Source organism: Cydia amplana, chromosome 21 (assembly GCF_948474715.1).
Source record: "Cydia amplana chromosome 21, ilCydAmpl1.1, whole genome shotgun sequence".
Classification (NCBI taxonomy): Eukaryota; Metazoa; Arthropoda; class Insecta; order Lepidoptera; family Tortricidae; genus Cydia; species Cydia amplana.
The window spans coordinates 5707438-5726042 of record NC_086089.1 but is presented as its reverse complement, the minus strand read 5'-3'; the positions used below and the strand labels follow the sequence as shown (position 1 = coordinate 5726042).

Genomic DNA, 18605 nt, shown 5'->3' with positions numbered 1-18605 from the left:
GCATCGATTACTACTTTTTTAATATTCTCTATATACTTACTTTATGACTAACTTTAAATAGCTGTGGGCGGGGCCGCGTGACATGTCATTAAATATATTTAATGTCTACCTTTATTTTTATTATATGTATGTTGTCAGCAGCGAATTAATTTCAAATGCTTGTTCTTAATTGCATTTATTTGCGTCGGTTGCGGCATTATATTCATTAACGATTAATTTATAGTTGTTTATCATTATAACCTTATAACCTTTGTAATTTTAAGGTTAAAACTTTTATGGAGTTTGGATTGGGCAGTTTATTTAATAAAGATTCAAGACATAATTTATCATTGTTATATGGCGTATTTAAATCCGTACCTATACATATCACTACATAGTATAAAACAAAGTCGCTTCCCGCTGTCTGTCTGTCCCTATGTATGCTTAGATCTTTAAAACTACGCAACGGATTATGATGCCATTTTTAGGGTTCCGTAGCCAAATGGCAAAAAACGGAACCCTTATAGATTCATGTCTGTCTGTCTGTCCGTCTGTCCGTCTGTCTGTCCGTGCGTATGTCACAGCCACTTTTCTCCGAAACTATAAGAACTATACTGTTGAAACTTGGTAAGTAGATGTATTCATACAAAAATAGAAAAAAAAACAATAAATTTTTGGGTTTCCTCATACTTCGAACTGAAATCCAAAAATTTTTTTTTCATCAAACCCATACGTGTGGGGTATCTATGGATAGGTCTTCAAAAATGATATTAAGGTTTCTAATATCATTTTTTTCTAAACTGAATAGTTTGCGCGAGAGACACTTCCAAAGTGGTAAAATGTGTGTCCCCCCTGTAACTTCTAAAATAAGAGAATGATAAAACTAAAAAAAATATATGATGTACATTACGATGTAAACTTCCACCGAAAATTGGTTTGAACGAGATCTAGTAAGAAGTTTTTTTTTATACGTCATAAATCGCCTAAATACGGAACCCTTCATGGGCGAGTCCGACTCGCACTTGGCCGCTTTTTTTTCAATAGATAGAGTGATTCAAGAGGAAGTTTTATGTATAATTTGTTAACCCGTGCGAAGCCGGGGCGGGTCGCTAGTACTTACATATAAGCTGGACTTGGGGCTCGATTCGGATTTTGTAATAGACATCTATTAGATATCTTTTAGACATCGCCAAGATACGATAACGATATGTTTAAGATCTAACCTGTCAAATTTGACATTTCCGCGATTCTGGAGATTGAACGATTTCCACAAGATATTACTTAGAGATCTAATTCACATCTAATACATATCTAACACGATCTATCGTAAAAGTGACATTGGTTGCCCGAATTGCGCTGCAAAAGAGAACTAGTTGAAATCCAAACTATAACGTATCTAGAATGGATCTAGTACGTGTCGTCTCTTGTGAATATCTTGAAGTTCGAATACGGCAGTTGTAATACATATGTATTATTTTAAGTATTATAACTTATAACTTGGTTTGAGTGGGTAATAGGCATACTACGTTGGTTTATAAATTTATAATATTTATATACTCTTGGTAAAATTACCATTTTGATAGTATTGGCTAGCAAGGAACGTAAAAGCTATGAAAGTAGAAACATTTTTTTTGGCAAGAATTTGACGCTTCTTGAGTCAAATTTCAACATAAAAATAAACTTAATATTATAACCATAGAAATATTTTACGATAAAAGTAAACCGAATGAAATCAAATAATATCTCTAATCCACATTAATTAAATTTTCTAAAATAAAGGATCCACCGAATTAATCCAAAATTACATCCATTGTCGTAACGGCCAAAAGGTTGGCAACACCGCTCCCGTTCGAAATTCGAAATTAATGGCGGATTTGACAGCGCCGTATTGTGGGGCTAATTTAAATCTTATCAAGCCGATGACAGCGGCATAATGGAACGGCGGTTTTTTAAATAATACTTCAGCGTTCCATTTTCGAATTGTTTTATTATGCTGGCTGAAATTGAATTGGTTCTTCATGGTAGTTCTTGTTTTGAAATGTTTATGTACTGTTGAATGTGGCCATTTGTTCTGTACGTGCATAGAGAAATATAATAAGATAAGAGTGCTCACTCCATACATCAGTTAGACTATTAATTTCAGTGTCTACATCTAGCATCGAGTAGCGGAACTATCAGTACTGCTACTTGACAATAGATGTAGCAGTACAGAGCGCCTACCGCGAACCACGTTCGACGTGTTGCCTCTCTGTCGCACTTGTAAATTCGTACGTAAGTGTGACAGGGAGGTAACACTTCGAACGTGGTTCGCGGTAGGCCCTCTGATAGTTCCGCTACTCGATGCTAGATGCTAATAGTCTTTTTGGTACTAAAACTGATGTATGGAGTGAGTGAGCAATCTAAATGTATTTTTTTCTCTATGGTACGTGGTAGGTACCTATTATCAACGAACTAGAATAACAGGGCTTGTGCACAAATCATGCGAGGTCAAAAAGGAGTAGAAACACCTCGCGTGATTTGTGCACAACCCCGGAACGAACTCGGATCTTTCTGCTACGTAGGCAGCGCACTACAACAGTCTATAAAACAATACAGTTATTCGACGAAGCCGTCAGGGCAATCGGGATGCGAGGGGTGGGTCGCGCGGTGGGTGTGCAGAAAATGATACGTTTCTGCACTAGAGCATTTTACGTTCCAAGTACGACTATAGGTATTAATTTGTTTACGATAAGCAATTTAAATTTGTGTTTACATGCATTTGTTATTGTTGTTATTTTTGTTGTTGTGTTGTTATTTGCATTCTGATATTTAACTCTCCATTCCATAAATAACGATACTTTTGCCTATACATACTATATTGTTAATTGAAAGTAAGTACCCTTAAGATTTACTATAAAACATTCTACTTTCTCATGTTTTTAAAAAAACACACGCATTTTACTTTCCTCGTATTCGAAATGAAAAGTAGAATGTTTAACTCGGGTGAAAGGCATCATTTCAGAAATGAAGTGCCTTTCCTGCCTTAGCTAACAATCTACTATAGCTATTGACCATCCGTCGGTTCTTTCGCCGGCGGTTCAATTTGGCGGTCTACAGTCGGAACGTTGAATTGATGATGCGTTTGCGTTTTTTTAAATATAAAGCTGGCAAACGAGCAGACGAATGGCCTATGGTAAGCAATTACCGTCGCCCATGGACACCTGCAACAACAGGGCTATAACCGCGAAAATAGAATTTCGCAAATTGCGGGCATTTTTCTCTGTCACTCTAATTAAGCTTGCATTGTAGTAAAAGAGAAAGATCCCCGCAATTTGCGAATTTCGGTTTTCGCGCTTGCCCCTCAGAGGCGTTGCGAGTGCGTGGCCGGCCTTTAAGATGGGAGTTCGCTCTTTTCTTGAAGGTGGTATCGGTCCGGAAATGTATACCGCAGGCGACAGTTCATTCCAGAGTTTAGCTGTGCGAGGCAGGTCGTTTCTGGAGCAACGCACAACTGAGCACTGCCAATACCAACCATCTAAGACCCAAGTGGTGAAGATGCAGTGGCGTAGATAGGCGTGGGCAAAGTGAGCCGTCGCCCACGGCCTCGCGCCCCAAGGGGGGACTCGCGCGAGGCCCCTTAGGGCACAGTGAAACAAAAGGGCCTCGCAGATACGACTTTGCCCACGGCAAGATTAGTTCACGCTACGCCACTGTGAAGATGGAAATATTGTCAAGTATAGAGATACCCCGGGACTCATTCAAGAATTTTACCTTTCATCTGAACACTAAATCAATCTGTACTTAGTCAGAAAAAGTGGAATATGGACTGAGGATTAAAACTACCAGTGGCATCGCATCGAAAATATTCGCTGGGTAAGCCGGAGTGTGTTTGGCTTGCTGTTTGTTTGTTTTTTTTAGAATAAAGTAACGTGCTCAGCTGGCCCTAAATGGGTAAGCCGGTAGGAATGGAGTTCTATGGATACTCGGCCACTTAAAACTACGTAAGGCATCTTTTTAAAATGTCAATTCAAATGTTGTTGTTACATCAGTCTTTTGGCAGTAACTTAGATGGATGTCCTTGGCTATTTATAGTTTTATTATTATGCAATAATAATTAATTAAATACATAATAAAAGAGAACTATCACATCGCCACACATTGGGGCAATACTAACGATGTAGCCACAAATCTCGTAATCTGAGTAGAACTAACATAAAATTGTCAAAAAAATATCCAATTTAGAAAGAAAATAGAAAATTTATCACTTATCACAGAGCGTTGAGCTGTTTTATCATTTATCACAGACTCATTTATCAGGGACTCAGCTCTGTGTGATTGCGGCGAAGAGGACCAGACCAGGGATGTTACAGAGCTCCGTTTCCGTTAAGTCGGAACTTCCGTTTGGTATTACACATCCGTTTCTGTTCCGGTTCCGTTACTTTTGAAACGGAAGTTATATCGGATGTCAATGCTTAGCGCGGCAGCGGGACATGAGCGGTGTACATCAAAAACAAACAGGTTTATAGCAGTCATTCGCTCATAGCCCCGCTTGCCACGTGCTGCAGTAATTAGATGTTCTGGTTTATCCGTGTTTTCGAATTTAACTAATAGTACATTATTGTCGAGGTTCGGAAGTAGCTACTTGCAGGCTGAGGATTCGTTTTAAACGGACGACCTTGGGAGTCCGTTTAATTGAATCCGAAGCCAGCAAGTAGCCTTCCAGCCGAGTCATATATAGTGCTTTTCTCAAAAATGGTGCAAGAAATAGAAATATTTTACAGAAGCAACGTTCTAATTTTCACAGAAAAAAGTAAAACCATTAAAAAGATTTGCTTCCCGCCTTAAAAAAAAAGAAGTGTATTTTTCTGCTGAAAATACGCCAACGTATTTGAGACACCTAAATAGTCGCGGTACCAACATTATAATAATAAGTGCTGATCATCTGTTTGGCTGTTTAATGGACCTATGCCTTCATTTGATATGGCCATTTAAAGTTTGGAACTGGTTAAATAATGGAATTTGTATGCAACATTGCAGTCCCGAAATCGAGATTGCAATGTTTTTAACTTTTTAAGTGTTGTGTTATATAATGTATACCTACTGATAGTACTGACTCAGGCTCCGGTTCTGGTTCCGGTTCCGTTTTCGGTTCCGATTCCGTTTCTGGTTCCGATAAACTAAATTTAAAACATCTGGTTCCGCTTTCGGTTCCATATCTATCTATTATCCAGCGCTGCCCCCTCCATTCATCCCAAGGGCCACCAGAAGATCTGCTGTATCTCACACCCGATGCAGCTGTATGGCTCAGCACCCTGAATGATGACGTTTAAATTTTCGTTTTATTTTTTTTCTTTTGTATATTATTGTATAAATATGCCTATTTTTGTATTTATGCCATACGATTAAATAAATCACAGAGCTCCTATATCTTCGGACTTTTATATTTCATAAGAATCTCTAAGTTCTGTTTAATTGGATAGGTACCAGAAACTGGTCGAAAAATAGCTTGCAAATTTTGAAGGCAACATAGTTTTATACCTATGAATATTGCAATAAAATAAAAACTTGTTTATGTAGATTGGCAGTCCTTTATTTGTATCAATATTTATTATGATAATATTGATACCTAGTTTTTTTAGCAATAACTTTTCTAAAACGCTTTGTTAAAAGGACTGGGGACTAAAACTACGTAAGTCATCTTTTGCTGCTGCAAAAAATGCTGAAGTTACATTCGTCTTTACATCATAGCGTTTTTTTATAGTAAAACCACACAAGTCAAAAACATTTAATTTTCGAAACTTTCAACTTAAGATACCGATATCGCAAAAAGTTATTTTTTATTGTTTTACCTGTTTGAAAAGGATGTCCCGGCAATTTGTGCCAAGGACCACCAATTATAAAATTTCAAAGTATAACGTACGTTGGCCGCCATAATTATACGCTTCATAGAATGCTACAAATAAAGGATTGGGCCCTTTCTTGTGTCAAGTTTCTTGGATGAAATGTTACTTAGTTTTGGTTTTAAGGCGGGAAAGTATATTTTGAACTTTTAAATATAGGGTTTGTGAGTTTCTGTGACTGTTGAGGTCTGGGAATACACGTAAAGTTTCATTGTGGCCGAACTAAATAAGATGGGGTTTTAGTTTAATATTAGTATTTGTTAAAAAAAAAAAAGAGTGTTTAGGAGCTAAAGTAATATCCACTTTTCTAGTAAGTATGTCGACGTGCGACGACGTCCCTTACCTACTATAGGTACTTACTGTATACTTACTGTACTTACGGCACTTACTGTACCAAATTTGATCAAAGAAAGTTTGATTTTCCCGTCGGCGTTCCTAGGTTGAATACCTACACCTAAAAACATAAAGTCTCATCTTCGAAGCTAAAGACAGAAGGCTTCTAGTTTATAAAATTGATAGCAGCATAATTATTTCCTTTTTTTTGCTTTAAAAAAATATATTTGTGTAGTAATAAAAACTCGATTCAAAGATAGTAGATAAGTACTTAACAATCAATTATAAAACTAACGTATTTGTAAATTTGATTAATCAGATTAGTTATAGATTATAAAACTATTTGTAGGTATAACTAAAATTAACAAGTTAAGAAATAGAGAACGAAATTTAATTTAATACTAGGTATACCTAATCACCCAAAAAGACAACAGCGAAAAGCTTTATTAAAATAAATGTAAATATTAATACAATCTTATTAGATTATAAGTCTCCATTTATAAAAAAAAACCCTCATTATACCTTTTTAATGTAAACCCCCGCAACAAAGGATGCCAAAAAGTTAGATAATAAGATTTGTGGGGAGTTTGTGTTTTGTTTACGGTATTGGTGTTTGTAAAATACTTTTTTTCTCAACAATTATTTTATATTAACAAATGTTTCGGAAATAATATGTATATCGTGTATAATTACCGTGATTTCTTTTAATTATAAATGAATGAAGGTAATTAGGTGCAACAGCAGTTACTACAATATTTTACTGTCACGATTTTTTTTAAATATAATAATTATGACATTATGTGCAGTTATAGATTCAAAATTTCATTTAATAAATCGGTATTTTTCTTCAAAAGTAGGTAAGTAAATTCAGTTTTTGTTTTAAATTTTATGTTTGTATCCTTATTTCTTCCTAAAACTAATTGGTAAGTCACGACGGTTTAAGTCAAAAGTCGACTTATCAGACACTTATACATGTAAGTATACCTACATTATTAATATACACACTTGTTAACCACAGCACTCCATATCTATAAGGCTAATAAGTAAGCAATCGTATCCATACCTCGCGGTGACACTGCATATAAAGGTTCATGCTATCTATACTAAGGCAAACATATCACAGAACACAAAATGTCTCATATCACAACAGTCACTGGCTTGCCTTCCGCATTATCGATTATGCCCCGAGCCATCCGCTCACGTACCGAATGTAATAACAACCGACCATCCCTCAGGCTTATCGGTAAACGACTGGAGGCGAAAAGGTTTTCGCTGGGGGCGAAACGCCGCGCGGCGCTCCAGGCTCCGCCCCGGGGAGCCCCATTGGCCCGAAAGTGGTAGCGAGCCGCCAAACGGGCTCCCCCATTGGCGGTCAGTAGTCAGTGGGCCCAGTGGGGGCATAGATATTTTGACGTTTTTTTAACGCGGTGGCATTTCTCGTCGCAGCGATTAATTGTAATTCTTTATGGCTATTGTAGGGTTGAGTGAGCGGTTAATATGTGACGTTTGTGTTCGATATTTGATTTTTTTATGGCTGTGTACAGATTGCGCCTGCGACGATTTGTTTGGTCAGGCTGCTTAATGTTTGCTCTTTTTTCGAGAGATTCGTGTTTACGTTTGTTTATTTCTATTGAAATGTGTAGAAAATAGTTAAAATTAAACAACTATCCATTTTTAACTCTGAATGAGACAAGAAAAAGGTTTTGGCAAAAAATGCTTTTTTGGGTTTGTTACACTTTACCTATTGGTAGTGTAAGGAGTAATCTGAAGCAAAAACTGGAAGGAAGCAGAATAGAATTCGTAAAAAACACATGTTACTTTTTAGGTTGGTTTCACTTTACTTTTAAGGTAATATTGTGAATTGTGAAACTTATTTGTCTAATAATAATGTAAGAGTTTTTTTACTTCGAAACTTTACAAGCAGTTTGTTCGGATTTTTTTCCCGATTGTTCGGTTTTATTCTAGTTTCGGCCGAAAATAATGATTTTCAGTGGGACAGTATTCGTAACTTAAACTGTTCTAAGTAAAGACAGTTTTATTTCCACTTAGAAACAGAGTCTTGTCGTCTTCATTTTTTAACATGACAAATAAAACTACTATTTATCTACACACATGTCATTAGAGCACTATAATGCGTTCAGAAACCGTAGGAAATGACAAGCTTTATTACAACCAATTTTACTATGAGAACTTTTTTATCTGTGGTAGTAGGAAAATTTGTACTTTAATGTACGAGTACATAGGTAACGTTATAGATTTTTGTAAGGTTATGAGTTTAAATTTGGAACAGCAGTCAAAACTCAAGTGGGTCTCTATTCTAGTATCCATAGATAAAACAGTTATCGTCACGAAACGTCAATTTAGTATGTTTTTTTAATATAAACCGCACGATATTTGATCTCGAGTGACATGAGAATAGGGACTTCATTCTTTTGTCTAGGAATTTAAAAAAACTACGGATGTGTGACATGTGTGAAAAAAGTTTTCATTCACCGCCATTTGACGTACAGTTTATCTTTTAGTTAGTTTTAAGTATGTGTTTAGATAAAGTAGTGTATGTAACTGTACATAATTAGGCATTATAATACTCGTGTGAACCTTTTAAGAAACTCACTAACGTTCGTTTCTAAAACCCACACTTGTATTTTAATGCCTCTCATTATATGTAGCAGTCACATAAACTACTATTAAAGTAGAGCAATAAATTATACCTTATTTACTCCACCAACAGATCCCTTAATAAGTAGGTTTAGGTAGGGTTAGGTACCTAGGTAGGTAGGTAGGGTTTTATCTTATCAACAGATTCCTTAATAAGTATTATAGGTACCTAATTATTCTTGCACAAGCAGCTAGAGTCCGTCTAAAGTACTCTAAAGCTAATTCTGCACCGTCTTCAATAAAACGAAGTAAGGCGGGGTCATTAATAAACATTTCCTAGAAATATGGCATTAATGATGACATGGCCACACTTTGTCATAGAAAATGGCGCGCATAATTAGCTTGGTCCGACTCTAGAATTCGTTAAGCTAACATTACACAGCTTGACAGCGACAAAGTGTGTCGGTGCCATTCTATTTCCATAGGAATTTCATTTTTAACACATTCAGTGCCGAAAACCCTGCGAAAACCCGACTAAGTATGGGGTGGGGTATTTTATGATTTCGTTCCCAGGCCGGACGACCCGATAGTCTGGATCGTGGTACTTACTACAGCTTTATATGATGAAATTTTTGTGGCCTGGCGCGGATGTCTTGTTTGGCTGGGTGGCAATGAATGTGTTAAAGTGGCGCACCCAAGTCGATGAGTCCACCTAAATAGCAGGTTCACAATTTTATGCCATAAATCGTCAAACATTGCCAGTTTGGTTTTTTGTGTCCAAGTGTTTTGAACTTACACTTAGCATCAAAAGTAGCGGAACGGACTGTCATCTCAAAAGTATTCTATAATAGCTTAACGAAGAGATATAGACACGTCTTTATATATTTGTACTAGCGACCCGCCCCTGCTTTGCACGGGTTAACAAATTATACATAAACCTTCCTCTTGAATCACTCTATCGATTAAAAAAACCGCATCAAAATCCGTTGCGTAGTTTTAAAGATCTAAGCATACATACATACAGACAGACAGCGGGAAGCGACTTTGTTTTATACCAGGTATATGGAGTGATATAGAGTAGGTATAGACCAATTATATTGTAATTTGTAACAAATACTTTTGAACAAGTAGGAATATTCCAGAATGGTACATAATTATACTCGTACCTACTATGTAGGTAAATAAAATGTATAAAGTATAGATATGTAAGTTTCTACAAAGGGTACCAAAAAGGTGAAATCTCAAAGAATCGCTAAAATCCGAGCATCATAAATGCATACTTATTTATATCTATATATATAAATGCAAGTGTCCTGACTGACTGACTGACTGACTGACTGACTGACTGACTGACTGATTCATCAACGCAGAGCCGAAACTACAAAAGATAGAAAGTTGAAATTTGCACACTAGGTTGCATTTATAAAGTGTACAAGAGATAAGAAGCGATTTTGAAAAATTCAACCCCTAAGGGGGTTAAAAAGGGGATGAAAGGTTGTATGGGGAACAAGTTTTATTTTAAGCTAAGAATTTGAAACTTTGTAAAAATGTATTATATTAAAAAACAAGAAAACTAATTTCAGCGTTTTTGAAAATTCATCCCCCAAGGGGGTGAAAAAGGGGTTAAAAGTTTGTATGGTGATCAAATATTTTTGTGAGTGTGGGACTTGAAACTTTGCATATGGGGATATTATTATAAGACAGGAAAAGTAATTTCAGCGTTTTTGAAAATTCATCCCCTAACAGGGTTAAAAAGGGGTTGAAAGTTTGAATCCATTACAAATGCTTTGAAACTTCTTAGAAAGGCATAATAGCCGATTACAAAAAAAAAGTAATTGCAGCGTTTTTGGAAATTCAACCCCTAAGGGGGTTAAAAAGGGGATGAAAGTTCGTCTTGGGGTGCAAATTTTATTTTGATCTAGGAACTTGAAACTTTGCAAAAAGGTATTAAATTAAAATACAAGAAAACTAATTTCATCGTTTTTGAAAATTCATCCCCCAAGGTGGTGAAAAAGGGGTTGAAAGTTTATATGGAGATCAAATATTTTTGTGAGTGTGGGACTTGAAACTTTGTATATGGGGATATTATTATAAGACAGGAAAAGTAATATCAGCGTTTTTGAAAATTCATCCCCTAACAGGGTTAAAAAGGGGTTGAAAGTTTAAATCCATTACAAATGCTTTGAAACTTCTTAGAAAGGCATAATAGCCGATTACAAAAAAAAGTAATTGCAACGTTTTTGGAACTCAACCCCTAAGGGGGTTAAAAAGGGGATGAAAGTTCGTCTTGGGGTGCAAATTTTATTTTGATCTAGGAACTTGAAACTTGGCAAAAAGGTGTTAAATTAAAATACAAGAAAACTAATTTCAGCGTTTTTGAAAATTCATCCCCTAAGGTGGTGAAAAAGGGGTTGAAAGTTTGTATGGATATCAAATATTTTTTCGAGCGCGGGACTTGAGTCTTTGTATTTGGGGATATTATTAGAAGACAGGAAAAGTAATTTCAGCGTTTTGTAAAATTCATCCCCTAACAGGGTTAAAAAAGGGTTTAAAATTCGTATAGGTTTCAAATTTTATTTTAAGCTAAGAACTTGAAACTTCGTAAAGAGATATATTTTTAATATGCAAGAAAACTATTTTCTGCGTTTTTGAAAATTCATCCCCTAAGGTGGTGAAAAAGGGGTTGAAAGTTTGTATGGATATCAAATATTTTTTCGAGCGCGGGACTTGAATCTTTGCATTTGGGGATATTATTAGAAGACAAGAAAAGTAATTTCAGCGTTTTGTAAAATTCATCCCCTAATAGGGTTGAAGGTTCGTATAGGGTTCAAATTTTATTTTAAGCTAGGAACTTGTAACTTTGTAAAAAGTTATTAAATTATAATACAAGAAAACTAATGTCAGTGTTTTTGAAAATTCATCCCCTAAGGTGGTGAAAAAGGGGTTGAAAGTTTGAATGGATATCAAATATTTTTTCGAGCGCGGGACTTGAGTCTTTGTATTTGGGGATATTATTAGAAGACAGGAAAAGTAATTTCAGCGTTTTGTAAAATTCATCCCCTAACAGGGTTAAAAAGGGGTTGAAAGTTTGTACGGGTTTCAAATTTTATTTTAAGCTAGGAACTTGAAACTTCGTAAAAAGGTATTAAATTAAAATACAAGAAAACTAATTTCAGCGTTTTTGAAAATTCATCCTGTAAGGTGGTGAAAAAGGGGTTGAAAATTTGTATTGATATCAAACATTTTTTCGAGCGCGGGACTTAAATCTTTGGATTTGAGGATATTATTAGAAGACAGGAAAAGTAATTTCAGCGTTTTGTAAAATTCATCCTCTAATAGGGTTTAAAAGGGGTTGAAGTTCGTATAGCGTTCAAATTTTATTTTAAGCTAGGAACATGAAACTTTGTTAAAAGTTATTAAATTAAAATACAAGAAAACTAATTTCAGCGTTTTTGAAAATTCATCCTATAAGGTGGTGAAAAAGGGGTTGAAAGTTTGTATTGATATCAAACATTTTTTCGAGCGCGGGACTTGAATCTTTGGATTTGGGGATATTATTAGAAGACAGGAAAAGTAATTTTAGCGTTTTGTAAAATTCATCCCCTAACAGGGTTAAAAAGGGGTTGAAAGTTTGTACGGGTTTCAAATTTTATTTTAAGCTAGGAACTTGAAACTTCGTAAAAAGGTATTAAATTAAAACTGCAAAAAATTTATTTCAGCGTTTTTGAAAATTCATATCTCAAGGTGGTGAAAAAGGGGTTGAAAGTTTGTATGGAGATCAGATATTTTTGTGAGTGCGGGGCTTGAATTTTTGTACAGAGGCATTTATTAGAATACAAGAAAAGTAATTTCAGCGTTTTTAAAAGTACATCCCTTAAAAGGGTTAAAAAGGGGTTGAAAGTTTTTATGGGGTTCAAATTTTATTTTAAGCTAGGAACTCGAGACTTCTTAAAAGGGTATTTTATTAAAAGAGAAGAAAACTTTTTTCAGCGTTTTTGAAAATTCATCTCTCAAAGTGGTGAAAAAGGGTAAAAAGTTTGTATGGAGATCAAACATTTTTGTGAGTCTTTGTAAAATGGCATTTTATTATAATACGAGAAAAGTAAATTCAGCGTTTTTAAAATTCATCTCTTAAAGGGTCGAAAGGGGGTTGAAAGTTTGTAAAGTTGCAAACAAACTTGAAACTTCGTAAAAAGGTATTTCATCAAAAGAGAAGAAAACTAATTTCAGAGTTTTTGATAATTCATCCCCATGGTGGTGAATAAGGGGTTGAAGATTTGTATAGAGGTCAAACATTCATTTGAGTGCGGGACTTTAATCGTTGTAAACTTTGTATATAGGCATATTATTAAAATACAAGAAAAGTAATTTCAGCGTTTGTAAAAATTCATCCCCTAAAATGGTTAAAAAGGGGTTGAAAGTTTGTATAGGGTTCAAATTTTATTTAAAGCTAGGAACTTCAAACTTCGTAAATAGGTAGTTAAGTAGTAGGTTTTATTAAATAGAGGACATGAAAATCTTCTGGTTGAGAGGGATTATATCGAGAACAATTTTATTCAGTTAGGGGCTTGAAGCTTCGTAGGTTGTGAAAGACAAGTATCATGCGTTGTAATATTAATAATTAACAAATGATTAACCGTCTTACTGCGATCTTTTGCTGCATAATGTTCTAAGCTAATGTAGAATATATAACCACCAATATACAAATCCACGCGTACGAAGTCGCGGGCAACAGCTAGTGTTATATACGTATAATTAATTGTATATCTTACAGTGAGATTCCGACACACGAATGTCACACATACATACAGGTACATACCTATATGTTGCGTATGTACGTATGCATAGGTACCTACCTATGTGTGTGTGATATATTACTTGTATCTCGGTAATGTCTCGAAGTTTAAATTGTTCCTAGTGAAATGAGAAAAGTAAGACTTTAGGTACTAAAGTTAATTTAGAGCTTGTGCTCACATACTGACGGTTAAAAGTTTTAGTAATTGTAGGTATGTACTTACATAATTGTTTTAACTTTTTTTTGTTTTATCTTCTGCGTCTAACTGCTGGCTGCTTTAAATACAAGGTTCGGAAGGTTTATAATTAACATTTCGGTTACAATATTTCCTCACAACTTTATTTGCTACAGTGCATTATACCAATACTGTACAGAGGGGCTATTCATAAATTACGTCATTTCAAATTAGGGGGGGGGGTCTGACCATCGGATGATGGTAGCAAGACCTAGGAGGAAACGGGGTCATTCGAAGCATGATTTTTGGATGATTTTAGGGGGGGGGGGAGACAAAAATCGTCAAAAATAGATGACGTAATTTATGGACAGCCCCATATCGTATGATACTGTGAGGAGTGTGAGGCAAGCTTTGTCTATTGTATAAGATTGTCTCAATTTTTTTTATTTAGTTGCGAAATCCAGTTATGGAACATTTTAACTTAAGAAAGAATACTTATTCATTAATTTTATATTTAAAAAGAATATTTGTAAATTTTAAGTACCTAGAGGTACTTACAAAAAACAAAAGATAGAAAATGACATCCTTAAAAGTTCTTTGTTAAAACACAAACGCCTAAAGCGAAAACCGCGTAACTTCAAAATTAATAAAATAATTTCACCGTCAGCTGTCATTTCATTGTGTGGTCTGAATTTGGTGTGTGGCGACACTAGTGATTTTCGAATTTTGGCGTTTTAAATAATCAGTATAATTAATTTTGTGTGGTTAGGTTTTGAGTTGTTTTTTTAAGGATATTTCATTTCATCGATAAGTAAGTAAGTGAAAAAAAAACAAGCAATAATCACTCGATATCAACTCAAACGTACTTCGAAATATATTTTTTATTCATTTATTTTTATTTTTCGTATATGTATAACAATATAAAATCTGTAGAATAATGAGCATGACATATTTGTTTACCTACTCATCGTCCTCGCGTTGTCCCGACATTTTGTCATGGCTCATGGGAGCCTGGGGTCCGCTTGGCAACTAATCTCAGTAATTGCCATGGGCACCAGTTTTTACGAAAGCGACTACCATCTGACCTTCCAACCCAGAGGGGAAACTAGGCCTTATTGGCATTATTCCGGTTTCCTCACGATGTTTTCCTTCACCGAAAAGCGACTGGTAAATATCTGATGATATTTCGTACTTTAATTTCGAAAAACTCATTGGTACGGTACATACTAATTTAATTATTACATTGTTCTAAAGCATGGTTTTACTATACATATCAATCTATTGTCATTATTAAGTTAAATGCAATGTTTCTAGTTCTACTTAGGCATTTACGTCGGTGAATTCACAGACCGAGGCTAAAGTAAAGCTGGCACTTTAATAAACACCCCGAGGTGTTGGACATTTGGCGCGCGTCGAACTTTTCGGGGCTTTCTTTAAATTGAAAGTTGTATTTTTTGTATTGTGAAGGTAATTATGGGGTGGTTTCGATATAGGTAAAACGTGTAATCATACATTTGTGTTATAAATGACAGTTCATGTCGATAAAATACAGTAGGAAGGCGTTCATAATTTATTTAGATTATTATTCAAAACCTCGATTTCGATGAATTGAAACCACAAATGGTTAAAAATAATAACATATATTTTGTCAGTTTAATACCGTATGACAAAAAAGTATACTGATGATTTCATGTCAAGTGTAATATTGATTTAATATTAGTTCCTTATGTCAGTGCGAGTTAATTAATTTAGGACTAATAAAAAAAAATTACGCCTGCTACTAAAGTCACAGGGCGGACACGCCATACATCAAAAATCATTTGCGTTTATATGTGTGCGCGGCACGTCTGTACACGCGTCATTGTGTATGTGTGGGTAAGTCGCTTTACTGGGAGTACGCCAGAAGTCCGCCAGAGCCATGTTGCGGGGTGAGGTAATGCGAGTCGGGGCGGGGCGGTGCGTGGCCGTTCTGTATGACAATACCTACTATTACTTATTCTGTGCTAAAGTCGAGTTAGTGCTCATTCAAAAGTTTTTCACATTAAGGAACAGAACATATCTTTACCTTTAGTAAGTTTAGTATAAAGTACACTTTTAGTAGATATACATAACATAACACATATGAAATATGTGAATACAAGAAAAACATTTCTCTATCATCATGTTTTTATATTTTTTCGTAACGACTACCAAAAAACACGAGTGATAACTTTGCACAAAAAAAAATAACCAAAAACAATAGGCAATCGCAACCTAACCGTCCAATCTCCTTAAAAATTGCCGGCGACCAAAAAAACAAATCGGCATGACACATTAACAGCTCATTTGTGTCAGATTATGCACGGTGACCCAACACCTTCCATCAATTAAAAATAACTTAAACTGTCAAGATTATTATTTATTTATTTTTTGTTACACAACTGTTGTAATAAATTTACCCATTTTGGGGTTATATGACTTATATGTCTTTTTGTTTTAGCCGCCTTTTGTCACGGTGCCGTTATGGGTCACGGTTACGTAATTAGAATTTGGAATCCGCGATTCTAACGGCATTTTTTACAATCCGAATAAGATTAATCAAATGGGTGACCGTTTTTATTCCATTTTGATATAAGATTCAAAACATTTTATAGGTATGAATGTGTTACTTAGGTTAAAAACGCAAAGATAAGTGTGGTGTACCGTGTACAGTCGCCATCAGATATATCGGAGCGGCCAAGGTGCTCACAAATATCGGAACACGCCTCTATTGTCAGGGCGTTAGAGTGCGTGTTCAGATATTGCGCTGTGAGACAAGCTGTGATTTCGTATATTCGTAAAGAAGCAACAACAAAATAAAAATCAGCCCACCTGTTTGAGATTAATTAATAATAACGACTTAATTAAATTTTAAGCAAATTACCTAGTAGAATACTTAGCTTTTCTCAATCTTACTATGTAGGTACACTAAATTTAATTACGTAGCTATGTATTTGAATATTCAATACTAATTAGGTGCGTTATTGTTCTGACAAAGGCACTTATTAACGCAAGATAGATATATGTACATGTAAAATACATCTTTAAATTGTGCGTATTAGCTTTCCAATACTATGCGCGCCAACATGCTCTCTCTCTCAGATGTTCTGTCGTCACTCGTCTGACCGAATTTTAATTCAATGTCATCATCTACCAGACTTCTTAAAATCGACTAAAAAACCACATCCAAACTGCCAATAACACTGGCTACCAAGAATCCGAATACAACGCGACAATCCACAGAAAAAACAAACGAAATTCTCCTCAAATTTGGGGTTTAATCAAATTCCTTCTCTAGTCTATAATTTACGAAATATTGTAACGATTTTATTCTCAAGTAATGTCTATGACAATTACTGAGGTATGTTGCCATGTGAAATAAAAAGGCGTATCTTAGTTGGGTATTTTGAGCGTGTTATGGTCTTTTGGCTCGCGGCGATTTACGAGACACGCGAGTATGTCGTATGACTTGTATTGTAGGCAATTTAGGCGTCAATCTTTAGCTGCGAGTCGGTATTATGGTGGTTAGGGTATTCTTACAATTTGTGAAGTATGGCGCTATTACGGTGTAACTACCTTGTGCTTCATGTTATGGTGGAAGATTAATACAGATTGTTTGAGTATAGTATCTACCTGAGACGAACGTGTAGAGCAATGAGTAGGTTCAGATTTCCAGTAATTTTAATGTGCAGTTGTGATCATTTTATAAGATTTTATTTAGATAACTTGCAATGTTTGTATGTATGTATGTTTGGGTCAAATCTCGCAAGCTAAATTTGACCCACTTAATTGATTGAACGTCATGTGCAGATATTATGTACTCGGAAGTAGGGTGACAACGCTATATTATGGTACCATCGAGCTGATCTGATGATGGACAGGAGGTGGCCATAGGAACTCTGTGATAAAACTGATAAAACAACGCAACCTAATTGTATTTGTGTTTGTTAAAATGGTCTCGATGAGTATAAGTCGCCTGTTGAAAGAAAAGTACCTACAGTCAGCGGTAAAAGCTTGTAGGTATCGAAAAATATATCTTTTGACAAAACCTCGTACCTCATACCTCGTTTTTTTAGCATTAGAAAAATGAAGAATCTCACCCCACTTAGGTTTTCTTTGAATAAGTATATTGTGCCTATACTATTTCTTAATATCGTCAAAATGTCATCGATAATAGGTATTAGTGCCTCCCATAAATCAGCAATTATTTATGAAAACAACTTGTAATCAACCTAATATTATACAAATAATGATACATTTGCGGTGGGTTCACAAAACGGTTTATAATTCCGGGGTCCGACCCTAATTAGACCTCTCGAGGTCTCCTCGCACAGCAAGAGCTATATCATACTACTAGCGACCCGCCCCGGCTTCGCACGGGTTACACAAAACATTAACAAATTATACACCTAAACCTTCCTCAAGAATCACTCTGTTGATATGTGAAGACCGCATGAAAATCCGTTCAGTAGTTTTTTAGTTTATCGCGAACATACATATACACAAACAGACAGATGCGGCGGGGGACTTTGTTTTATAAGGTGTAGTGTAATGATAGAGAAATAAGTATGGCAGTGAGCACTCTAATTATCATAACGACCAACTCAATATCCTAATAATTTATGTAAAAATCTAACATCAATATTTATTTATTTTTACTGTTAAACAAAAAGTATTCATTATAAAAAAGAAAGTTTTTATTAATTGAGTAACGTATGAGTGTATTTGGCAACACTTATTATATGTGTATGAAATGAAATATTTATATGTATTTTTATATAAAATAATAATAAAAATAAAAATCGTAGGTACCTAATAAAATACTTAC

At 35.2% G+C, this 18605-nt stretch overlaps 1 protein-coding gene across 1 annotated transcript in view; it reads right to left on the bottom strand.

The window, feature by feature from the left end:
- The window catches only part of LOC134657877 (transcription factor AP-2-epsilon), an 85116-nt gene extending 77255 nt beyond the window's left edge, over window positions 1–7861 (bottom strand). The window contains exon 1 of the mRNA XM_063513457.1: window positions 7255–7861. The gene's annotated coding sequence lies outside the window, so the exon portion shown is untranslated. The remainder of the gene's footprint in view (window positions 1–7254) is intronic.
- Between the last annotated feature and the right edge of the window lie 10744 nt (window positions 7862–18605).